Source organism: Cotesia glomerata, linkage group LG2 (genome assembly GCF_020080835.1).
Source record: "Cotesia glomerata isolate CgM1 linkage group LG2, MPM_Cglom_v2.3, whole genome shotgun sequence".
NCBI lineage: Eukaryota > Metazoa > Arthropoda > Insecta > Hymenoptera > Braconidae > Cotesia > Cotesia glomerata.
In genome coordinates, this window is record NC_058159.1 from 18,723,587 (window position 1) to 18,735,590 (window position 12,004).

At 38.4% G+C, this 12,004-nt stretch overlaps 1 protein-coding gene across 2 annotated transcripts in view; it reads right to left on the reverse strand.

The window, feature by feature from the left end:
• The window catches only part of LOC123259979 (ankyrin repeat and fibronectin type-III domain-containing protein 1), a 100,298-nt gene that overhangs the window by 54,845 nt on the left and 33,449 nt on the right, over positions 1-12,004 (reverse strand). The window lies entirely within an intron of this gene.

Here is a 12,004-nt window from a genome sequence, read left to right on the forward strand (position 1 = left end):
TTCAAAATTTGGCAATTTTTTAAATTTTTTTCCAAAATATTTTTTTTTCAATAGCTCTAAGTATCCCCTATCAAACAAATGAAAGTCTATTCCTGTATTTATAATAGCGTTCGAGATATTACAAAATCAAAATTGAAAAACTGGAAAAATAGCGAAATTTTGAATTTGCATATCTTTTGAAAAAAAAAATTTTTTTTTTTTTTGCAGAACTTCGTTATATGATAAAAGGAAACTTCTGTGTAGAGCATTTAATTTCCCATTAGAAAAAGGTTTAGTTTTACCTATAAAGTAGCAGGTCGTCACGTTACAAAATTCCAAACTTAAAAAGAATATTTTTCTATGTTATTTAAATGGGAAATAGAAATTACATGAAGCCACCTCTAAATATTAATATTAGGAGCTCATATTTTCAGAGGATCTTCCTCTAGAGATACTTTGAGACACTCTAATGATCATGCATAGAGAGAAGAAAATAACGATAAAAAAAGGCCATTCGGCGGCCGAAATGGAAGTAGATTTCATGATGAATAATAAAAATACTACTAGGGTAGCATACGAAAAAAAAAAAAAAATAAATTTCCGTCTGATTAAACAACAATGACGTCAAAACGAATGCAAAAGTAAAATTTCATTATATCTGTCTGAGAAAGGAGGTGATTTTTGGCCTAGACTGATAATGAGGTACACAAATTAAAGCTTATTTAATAAGCTTTTAGATACCATTTATAGAATTTTGATAAGATATCGCGTTCAATTGTGATTGCACCAAAATACGGTAAAAGTGAAAATTTTTGCGATTTTTGAAAATTTTTGAATTGCTATTATTCCTAAACTATTTAATTTGGAGAAATAAATAAGTACACAAATTGAAGCTTATTAAATAAGCTTTCAAATGCAATTTACAGAAATCCGATAGGTTGTCGCGTTCCATTGTTATTGGAAGTTATTGGATTCACCCCGTTTTTCGAAAATCGAGTTATCATCAGATCTCGACGTTTTGAGGTCCTAGGAAGCTTCCCCGAATGTTTCCGCGAAGATGTTCGTATGTCTGTGTGTATTTGTATTTGAAGTTATTCCAAAAAAACCACATTTCAAAAAAATTTTGTTGCAGTTTTTTTGAGATTTCTCAAAATCTATCGGTTATAACCGGTCCAAAGTGTATATAAAATTTAAGTTTGGTCAAGCCCTTTCAAATGGCACCAACCGCAATGTCACTACCAGCAGCTGCAGCACAAAAGTTACTGGATGGAAACTGCAAAATAAGGATTGGCTGGGTCAATTGCTGAATGAGAGCGAATGCTTCAAATGCTGGGACTTTGGGCACTTCAGATCTCAGTGCAAAAGCGAAGTCGACCGGTCTAAGCACGGCATAATGTGCGGAAAAGAAGGACACAAAATTGCTGATTGTAAAAATCCAGCTAAATGTACACTGTGCGTTGAACAACACGGCGTAGAAAAGGCGGCTCACCATGCACGCACGAACAGATGCCCCGTCTTCCTAGAAGCGCTCCAGAAGATAACGAAGCCAAGAATATGAAGATATTGCAGCCAAGAACATGAAGATATTGCAGCTCAACCTCAATCATTGTGAGGCTGCGCATGACCTGCTCATGCAAACTATGCGCGAATTAGAGGCAGACGTAGCATTTATAAGTGAGCCTTATAGACCTGAGTAACCAACCCTGGGAATCCGACAGCACTAACAAAGTCGTCATCTGGTCCTGCGGTAAATGTCATTTTCAGAGAACAGTCAACAATAAAGAAGCAGGCTTCGTAGCAGCATGGGTAGATGGCCTCCGCTTCTACAGTTGCTATGCACCACCTAGTCTCTCTAATGAACAGTTTTAAGACTTCCTTGATCGGCTAACTGAGGACGCAAGAAAACACTTTCCCGTGGCAATAGCTGGTGACTTCAATTCCTGGGCAGCAGACTGGGGCAGCAAGTTCACTAATACACATGGAAAAGCACTTCTCGAGGCAATGGCCACACTGGACGTGATCCTTCTTAACACCGGTGACACGCCAACGTATACTAAGAGAGAGGCAAACTCAATTGTCGACCTTACATTTGTCAGCAGTTGCTTAGCTCGAAGAGGTTTTTCTTGGAAAGTATTGAACATCTACACAGCCAGTGACCATAGTGCGATACTATGGGAAATATCAACTGGCCAGAATCTAACAAGAGTCAACAGGAACGCCAGCGCGGTTGGGTGGAAAGTTAAATCTCTCGACCTCACTGTTTTAGTAGTAGCCCTTGAGTGCGATTCGATCATCGTAGAAACTGCTCAAGAGAAGACCAAGGACCTAATGAGAAGAGTCACCCAGGCTTGCGACGCCAGTATGTCTCGGAAACGTGGCATGAATTCAAGACCTTCGGTGCACTGGTGGAACGATCACATTAGCATTCTACGTTCAGAGTGTCTTAAAAAAAGAAGAAAGTCTCAGCGTGGCTACAGACGACCTAACTCCGCAGAGCTGTTGGCGGAGTATAAAAAGGCCCGTCGAGAACTAAACAAAGCCGTTAAAGAAAACGAAAGACGCTGCTGGAAGGAACTGGTCGCAGAAGTAGAGAAAGATCCATGGGGCAGACCGTATAAGGTGGTTATGACCCACCTGAAATGCCAGCCAATGCCATCACCTACGTGTCCACAGCTCCTAGAGAAGATTGTTACTGCGCTGTTTCCCCAACAGCCGGTATTCACCTACAAGTTGGAGCAGCTCAACCCTGAAGACATCCCAACTATCACGTTGGACGAGTTGATAGAGGCAGGCAATCGAGTAGGGAATAATAAGGCGCCAGGATTGGACGGAATCTCTAATATTGCCCTAAAATCAATCCTTAGGGCAGCACCGACATTATTCCTGGACGTTTACGATACATGCCTGAAGGAAGGAACTTTTCCCCAGAAGTGGAAACAGCAACGGCTAGTGCTACTTCCGAAGGGGAAAAAGCCGCCGGAAGAACCGTCATCCTACCGACCACTTTGCATGTTAGACAGGGTCAGCAAGATATTCTAGCGCATAATTCATCAGAGAACAGAGGCTGTAGTCGATCCACTCCTGGCAGAGAACCAGTTTGGTTTCCGAAAAGGACGGTCAACTCTGGATGCGATCAAATTGGTTGTTGATACAACCAAGGATGCAATCGCCGGAACGAGATGGAAGGGTGGAAAGAAGAAATACTGCTTGGTGGCTGCTTTGGACATCAAGAATGCCTTCAACTCCGCTAACTGGGACTGCGTTATGCGGGCTCTAGAAGAAAAAACGTACCAGGATACCTTCGCAGAATGGTAGCAAGCTACTTCACGAATAGGGTTCTGAAATATGACACGAAGAACGGTACCAAAGAGTACGAAATCACCGGAGGAGTGCCACAGGGATCAGTTTTAGGTCCTCTGCTATGGAACATCATGTATGATGGCCTCCTGAGAATAGCATTGCCTACGGGAGTCGCATTGCCTGTCGTGATCGTCGCAAAGCACCTCGAAGAGATAGAAATGGCATTTGATATTACATTCAGACGAGTCAATTTGTGGATGGACATGGTGAACTTGCAACTAGCCAAGCATAAAACCGAGACAGTGCTCATCACCAGTAGAAAAACGGTAGAAACTATCAAGTTGAGAGTCGGAGAACAAGAAATCACATCACAACCATTTATCCGTTATCTGGGAGTGATGCTGGATGCCCGACTCAACTTCAAGCAGCAGGTGGAACACGTCAGTGCCAAAGCGTCAGTAGTGAGGGCTAGTCTCGCACGGCTGATGCCTAACATCGGAGGCCTAATGCAGAGCAGGAGGCTACTATTGTCATCAGTAGTCACATCAGTGCTCACTGACGGAATATCCATTTGGGCTGATGCACTGGAAACCCAAGAATCATGGAGAAAAGCTGGACCAATATATCGACTGAGTGCCCTACGAGTAGCTAGTGCCTTCCGCACTATATTAGAAGAAGCAGTGTGCGTCATTGCCGGAACCCTACCTCTTAGAGTTCTAGCAGAGGAAATACGAGCCCTTTACCAACGAAAAAGGTCAACTGCACTGAGTCCTGAAGAACTTAGAATTGAAGAACGGCAGGACAACTTAGGCCGATGGCAACTACAATGGGATGCTGCAGAGAAGGGTAGGTGGACGCACCGCCTCATACCTCGGATCGACATTTGGCTTAACCGGAATCACGGCGAGGTCAATTACTATCTTACGCAGATGTTGTCGGGACACGGGTGTTTTCGAGAGTATCTACACTGCTTTAAGCACGATGACTCTTCGGTGTGCCCGTCCTGCCCAGGAGCTGCTGAAGATGCGGAGCACGTCTTCTTTGTATGTCCTCGTTTCGATCCACAGCGTGAAGAGTTGGAGAGGATCCTGAACCAGAGAATGCAACCAGATTCACTAGTGGAAGCAATGTTGTCATCAGAAGCTGCCTGGAACGCTACCAACACGTTTGCAACAGAAGTCCTCAAAGACTTGCATTTCACCGAAAGAAGAAGAGCAAATATCAGAAGATAGAAGGAAGGTAGTTAACACCTTAGCCACCAGAAGGAAGAGCAGTAGCTAGCTCCTCCCCTCACGAAGTAATGCCTGACGGCGGTTCCCATAAGGGATTAGAGGAAAGAAGAAAAGGGGTTTAGGGTTTAGTGAGTAGGGGCGTTAGCGTCGAGTTTTAGTATGACGCTGCGTCAAGTCTTCACATATCCAGGCGAAACAGTTATGCTTGGAATCCGCAAAAAAAATTCCCCCCTCTAAAAAAAAAAAAAAAAAAACACACACACACACACATATGGACATATGGACATCATCGCAAAAACATTCAGGGAACCTTCCTAGGACCTCAAAACGTCGAGATCGGATGAGAACTCGATTTTCGAAAAACCGGGTAAGACCAATAACTTCCCGATTTTTTAAAATTTTCAATTTTCTTAGCGGGAAGTTAAGAAATTAGGAAAACGGTTGACCCTAAAGGCCATCCCTGCTACTTCCCGCTATTTCCATACCTAAGCGCTTAAAATTGCACTTATGACGTTTTTGAGCTTGTAACAGGGTAAAATTACCCTGAGTCGATAAATCACCAGATATCGATAATTTTACGACGCAGCACTGGCGCGTCTCGATCTTCGGGCCTAAAGAGAGAGTAGGAGGGGGTAGTTTGGAGGTTATTATAGAGGAGCCGTGCATTGCAACAGGGAGAAGTAGTGTAACCGCCAGACGGAGTGCCACAAAAATCAAGAGGGACCAATCCCCGGAGTAGTTACCTATCGATAGAAGCCAATAACATCGAGGAGTTCGACCTGAAGTAGTGAGTTAGATCGTCGTATATTCAACAAGGTATTAATAATTACTCCGTGGGCTAGGAGTGGACCGCGGGGTTTATACTCGGTTTACTTCTCCTCTGATTAATTGTTCATTCATTATTTAATTGGAATTAATTTAATAATTATTTAAATTTATTTGATTTATATTCGTTAGTCAGTGCTGTGGTCCTTAAGGGGATTATTACCCGAGTGTCACTCAGAGACCTTGCGGTGTAAAATTTCGTGACCATTTATTTGATAAAAATAATTTACTCGATTATTTGTTAACAATTCTTTAACATCTGAAAATCGGTTTTAATTGTACATATTTTATTTAACAATTTAATAAAATAAAACCGAGTAGTAAAATCTTCGAGAAAATTCCAATCGTCTTCTCACGGATCCTAGTCAAGCGTCGGTTAAATTTTACAACGCAATTAATTCGTACCCAAGGTCAAAATTACTACGCACTAACGAATACTTGGCGTCCATTTTGAGCGCGCAAATTTTTGTCGATTATTTTACTCGATAATTTTCTATGAACAATTAAATTATTATTATTAATATTATTTATTGCAAAATTATTATTTAACATTATATTATTTATTGAGAATTTATTTATTGAGATTTGGCGCATTTAAGACTGAGTTACCCATAGATATTCTTTTGGCAATTAATTTTTATATTGAAATAAATTATTATATATTCATTTATTTAACCGGAAATTCCACGTGGTTATTTTTTATAAATTGAACTTACGTTCTGGAATTTATTTTAATAATTTAATTTCATCATTTTTGACAAAATTCTTTAGAATTTATTTACAAGCGTGGATATTAAGTCCGGGAGTATTTAGTGAGAAATTTATGTCGAATATCCCTAAGAATTTATTTTAATGTTGAGTATTAAAATTACGATTTGATTTTGAATAAATTTATGCGTCGGATTTTAGTTCGGATTTTTGGGAATTAAATTATTTATTTATTATGAGTTTTACTTGTATACCGTTCTCTGGTTTTTACAAGGTTACCATCCGCTCTATATTATCAACACAATTTTTCAACCCTTTTTTATTATCAACATATTCTCCACTTTTTTTATAATCAACATGTTCTCCACTTTTTTATTATCAATATGTTCTCCACTTTTTATAATCAACATATAATTTTCGCACATATAATTTCATTCCAATGCGGCTGTGGACCGACTTGTGCATTCTGCACTGCATTTACCCTATTCCTCACCCCTTTCTATCGGTTGTTGGAATAGTGGCGATGGGGAAACCACAGAGAAAACCCATGCCAGTACAGTTCGGCTACCGGAGCGATCCCCGACGGTTGGTGTTGAAACTATTCGAAAAACCGTCGGGGCTCGAACCCTCGCCTCACGACATGATGCACGAACGAACTATGAGGATAATGAATTAGTCCGCTCGGCCATCATGCCGCTTCTAATTAAATTATTAGTTTGGGAAATATTTTGTAATTTAATTGCTAGCTAATGACTGATGTTTTTGAGTCGAGAATTTAATTTATAATATTTCCCTTGAATTAAATCTGATAACAATTAATTTCTATAAATAAAGTAAAGTAAATTCTGTATGTGCGTGGAAGTGTGGGATATGAGTGTGTGAGTGTAATAACAGCGTTCCATCGCATATGACAGTCTCTGTGCGAGGTGTTTCGTTGGCTAATTAGTTAAGGGGTATGAGTATGTGAGTGTAATAACAGCGCTCCCTCGCACACGACAGTCTCTGTGCGACGTGTTTCGTTGATTATTTAGTTAAGGTGTAAAGTTAGTTGTTAACGGGGATCCTTCGCATACGACAGTCTCTGTGCAAGGTGGTTCTCGTTTGGTATTGGTTTTAAGTTTTGGGTTAGCCGCTCGTCAGGCCAGACGATCTCTGCATACGACAGTCTCTGTGCAGAGTAACTCTAACTGTTATGGTTAGTAAGAACTAATAATATAGTATTGTCAGTAATTGTAGTGTGTGTGTGTGAGTGTGCGCAATTTATTAAATTTCGTTGTTAATAAATTTGGCCATATTTTGTTAATTAAAAATTTATCTATTTCACAGCACCTTCCTCCACTCTCTCTACCCTAAGATAACCTCTCGGCTCTGGACCGGTTCCAGGAACCGTAATAATAAACCTGGTGGCGCCCTTTTGTTTATTAATTCAGCTTTTAATTTTGTTTAGTTTATTGTTCCATCGTTTTATTAAGGGGCCAATTGAACAGCAAACAAAACTGTTTCAAGCTCTTGGAGCTCAAAAATATAATTTGTGTTATTTTGAGTTGTCCGATTTACCACCCTGGCGGTTTCATGCTTACGATAAATCCGCGGTGACTCCACAGTGAAAAGATGGTCGATTCACGATCGTTTCACGTGATAGCTATTTCATTATCTAGTTAGGATTGTAGTACGGTGAAATCACTGTTGAAAAACAGTATATTCGTTCTGTTGCATCACTAACTACGGATGGTAAATAAATGTTGACTTATCAGCAGTTCTATGGTGAAAAGACCGTTCCTAATTCGTGGAAGCTTAGCATTTCTGTTGTCAGTATGGCATGCTTCTACTGCGGAAAAATTATTTTTTCAAAGTGAACACCTCATAAACTCATAGTGATATCACTGTGGATCTACTACGGTTCGACGATCGTTCAACCGTCAACTCACGGTAAAATCACCTTCTTTTCACCGTGTATACTCGTTCGTTTTCTTCCGGACACATGATGTAAATGCTGTTCAATTATTATTTTATAAACAGTGTAGAGTGCTGAACTCTATTAATATTTCACATTAAATTTAGTTATTTGTAGTTAATTATGAGAATAAAAAAATTTTTAAAATAAACGCTTTAAAAAATTCAAAAGAATCCACGTATATCATCAATGCAAGGCCACAGTTTATTTCAAATAACTGTTCAGAAATATATTTAAAAAATGTCAGTGTTAAAAGCTGAAACAAGGTAACAACTTACAGAGCGAGGAAAAAAATATTTATTTTTTAACACTATTCGACAGTTGATAAATTTTATAATTACAATTACATTAATATTTATATGACAAATACAAATAAAGGAAAGCTTATGAAATAAAAAATTTAAATTATATTTTTTTTTTACAGAATCAGGATATTTCAAGATACAATGAAAAACGCCCTTAATTACAATGGCATAAATATAAAAAAAAATTTTATCAACTTTGAATTAAAAACTACCTGTCCCTGTCTAAAAATATTCATTCAAACTCACTACCATATGGTAGACAGTCCTATGGCTATGCGGTACAACGCTTGTCATGCTTGCTTGGGACTGATGAGGTGTGGGGTCGAGTCCCGGTGTGAGCTGAAATTTAATTTTCAGTGACCATCGGTGCTCATAACTCACGCCGGACTGTACAGGCTTGGGTTTTTCGATGGTTTTCCAAAAAAAAAAAAATCCAAAGATTATAATTTAGAAAAAAATAATAAAAATATCTACTAAAGATACCTGATAATAAAAAAAAAGATAATTGATTTCTTTAAAATAAAAACTTATATGTACTGTATTGAAATAATAGCTTATATGTAGTGCATCGATGAGTTAGTAATTAATGAATTAAAAAAAAAAAAAAACCGTAAATTTTACTTAAAATTATTATTGTCCTAAAAATACTAAATTTTTCATTTTGAGAATTTTAGCATTTTCAAAAGGGATTTTTTATGAGCAGGTTATTCAAAGGCGGTCAAAGGAGCGTTATTCGACTGAGGAAGGATCATGAAACGACGGTAAATCGACAGTGACACGACGATGAAACGACAGCAAAACGACGGTGAAACGACTTTGGATTCACTCCTATTTTACTGTATAACAATAGTGCTTTGACTGTCAAATAACTATACATTTATGAACTCTTTACTATGGTTTCACTCCATAGTTGCCATTTAAAAATGTCGTTTGAACCACTTTACCAAGGTCTAATAATCTGATATATACCATATTTTGACAGTAGTGAAATGAAACAAAGTCACCAATGTTTCACCGTAAAATCACTACTGTAATACTAAGTTCTCACTGTTGACCATAGAGGGAACTACCGACTTTCCATAGTATTGTCACCGTGATCACAAAACCGCCAGGGTAAGCATAAGTCATGCGTAGTGAGACTTGATCAAGCAAGTTTCTTGTATGGCCATACAAAACTATATATACTCTTTCATGCAGACTCATGCACGATCTTTTAGTTCTCACAGTAGTACACAGTCATGCACGGTCGAGTATGATTGTGTATGATTATGCATAGTCATGCCTGGTCGTGCGAAATAACGCATGCTTAAAAGTACACGATTGAATATTACCTAGCATGATCGTGCGTGATCATACACGATCATTGCATGATTCATGCATACTGATTTCTTTCTGGGACTTGAAATAATTATTTCCTATTTGAGTTTCTATAAAGTACATGATAAGAATGAAACTGAGACAAAAAAAATTAGAAAAACGGTTCACCCTAAAGGCCATCCCTGCAACTTCCCGCTAATTCCATACCTGGGCGCTTAAAATTGTACTTATGACGTTTTTGGGATTTTTGAGCTCAAAATATAATTTATGTGATATTTTGAGCTCGCTGAGCTCAAAGAGATAGTATTTCTATGCATTTGAGCTCGTCGAGCTCAAAAGTCTGATAGAGGTTTCAGAGAACACTACTTTTGGAATTTTCAAACTGCAATAACTTTTGAATGGATCAACCGATTTTCATACGGTTGGCGGTATTCAACGCAGTTTTATCAGACTCATAAAGAATTTTTAGGTTTTAATTGATCAAACTAAAAATTCCGGAGAAATTTCGAAAAAACACTTTTTTCGGTTTTCTTTTGTTCACGATATCTCTCGAACGAATAAACCGATTTCGACCAGCTTGGTGGCGATCGACGTGGTTTTTTATTGTCTAGAGCTGATTAGTTTTTGGAATCGATCAGTGGAGCCGTTTAAAAGTTATCAAAAAAAAAACCACATTTGGAAAAAATTTTTTTCTTAGTTTTTTTAAGATTTTTCAAAATCTACTGATCCGAATCGGTTCAAATTATGCTCAAAATCTAAGTTTGGCTAAGTCCTTTCAAATGGCACCAACCGCGATAAAATCAAATCAGGCGTTCAAAAGTTATAAGCGGTTCACATACTTTCACACACACACACACACACACACACACACACACACACACACACACACACACACACATACAGACATAGTGACAACCTCGCGGGAGTAGTCAGGGAAGCTTCCTAAGACCTCAAAACGTCGAGATCTGATGAAAACTCGATTTTCGAAAAACGGGGTCAAACCAATATTTTCCCGATTTTAGAAAATCTTCGATTTTCTTAGCGGAAAGTTAAAAATGAATTCGGATCATTTTTTAACAAATGATGAGCAAATAAAGTGATCAAAGCTTTTTTGTAGAAAATTCAACATCCTACACGACTATGTTCGGCGTCGTCCACACTGATAGAATGATTTCTTAGCATTTAAAAAGATTTCTTTGTATTTAAGAAATCATTTCTTAAACATCATTTCTTAGCATTTAAAAAATATTTCTTAGTATTTAAGAAATATTTCTTTGTATTTAAGAAATATTTCTTAGTACACGGAAAGATTAGAACCCGACCGGTTCGTGTTTTGCACCAGACTCAGTCGTGTGCGGCGCCAGAGTGGTTATTATGTACGGATTCTAGTGCAGCACCCGACTGAGTCTGGTGCAGAACACGAGTGAGTCGTGTGCGCACACGACTCAGTCTGGTGTAAACTAATTTTTCGTCCATTTTTTCTTGCACACTACTGAGTCTGGTGCAGAACACGAACCAGTCGGGTTCTAATCTTTCCGTGTATTTATATTTCTTAATATTTAAGAAATGTTTCTTTGTATTTAAGAAATATTTTTTAAATACTAAGAAATGATGTTTAAGAGATGATTTCTTGGATACAAAGAAATCTTTTTAAATGCTAAGAAATCCTTCTATCAGTGTATTTGATCCGGGCAGTATCTGCACGTTGTCGTGGGGTGTAGGTCCATCTTAAAAAGATAGGTGTTGAACTGTCCGTGTCCTGTCAATAGCTGTGTAAGAAAGAAGTCTGTGTCACCGTGCTCCCGAGAGAGCCAGACGTTGATGTTTGGGATCAGGCGCGCTGTTCATCTGCCCGTCTCCCCTGATGTCCATCGGTCCTGCCACTCTTGCTGCGTTTCCACCTTTATCCTTGCTCTTGCCTCCTTCATGTTTTTTCCACTGGTTTTAGCGTCATAGAGTTTTGCTTTCTTGAACGCTAGTAAGTCGATGGGTGACAAATACAGCCGCTGCGAAAACCGTGCGGTAGGCCCAGGTAACCCTGGGAGTGCCTCGCCACTGCACTGCCACCGTCTTTCGCCAGTAGGTCTTCTGCTTTAATAGGGAAGGGCATAAAATATCGATATATTAAACTATCGATATTTTTTAAAAAAATAATCGATAAATATCGTCGATTTTTTTTATCTTGAAATATCGATAATCGATATTTATTTTCGAGTATCAAATTCGATATTTTTTCAAGATCTTCATAATATTTTATTATCTATTCCACTTACTGTCATAATATTTTACTCGTTCTAAGTATAAATTAATAAATTAATTACATATACAAGTAAGTATACGTTTAAGAGTAGACTAGAGCGCGTGAGCTTTACTATAAGTGCTGC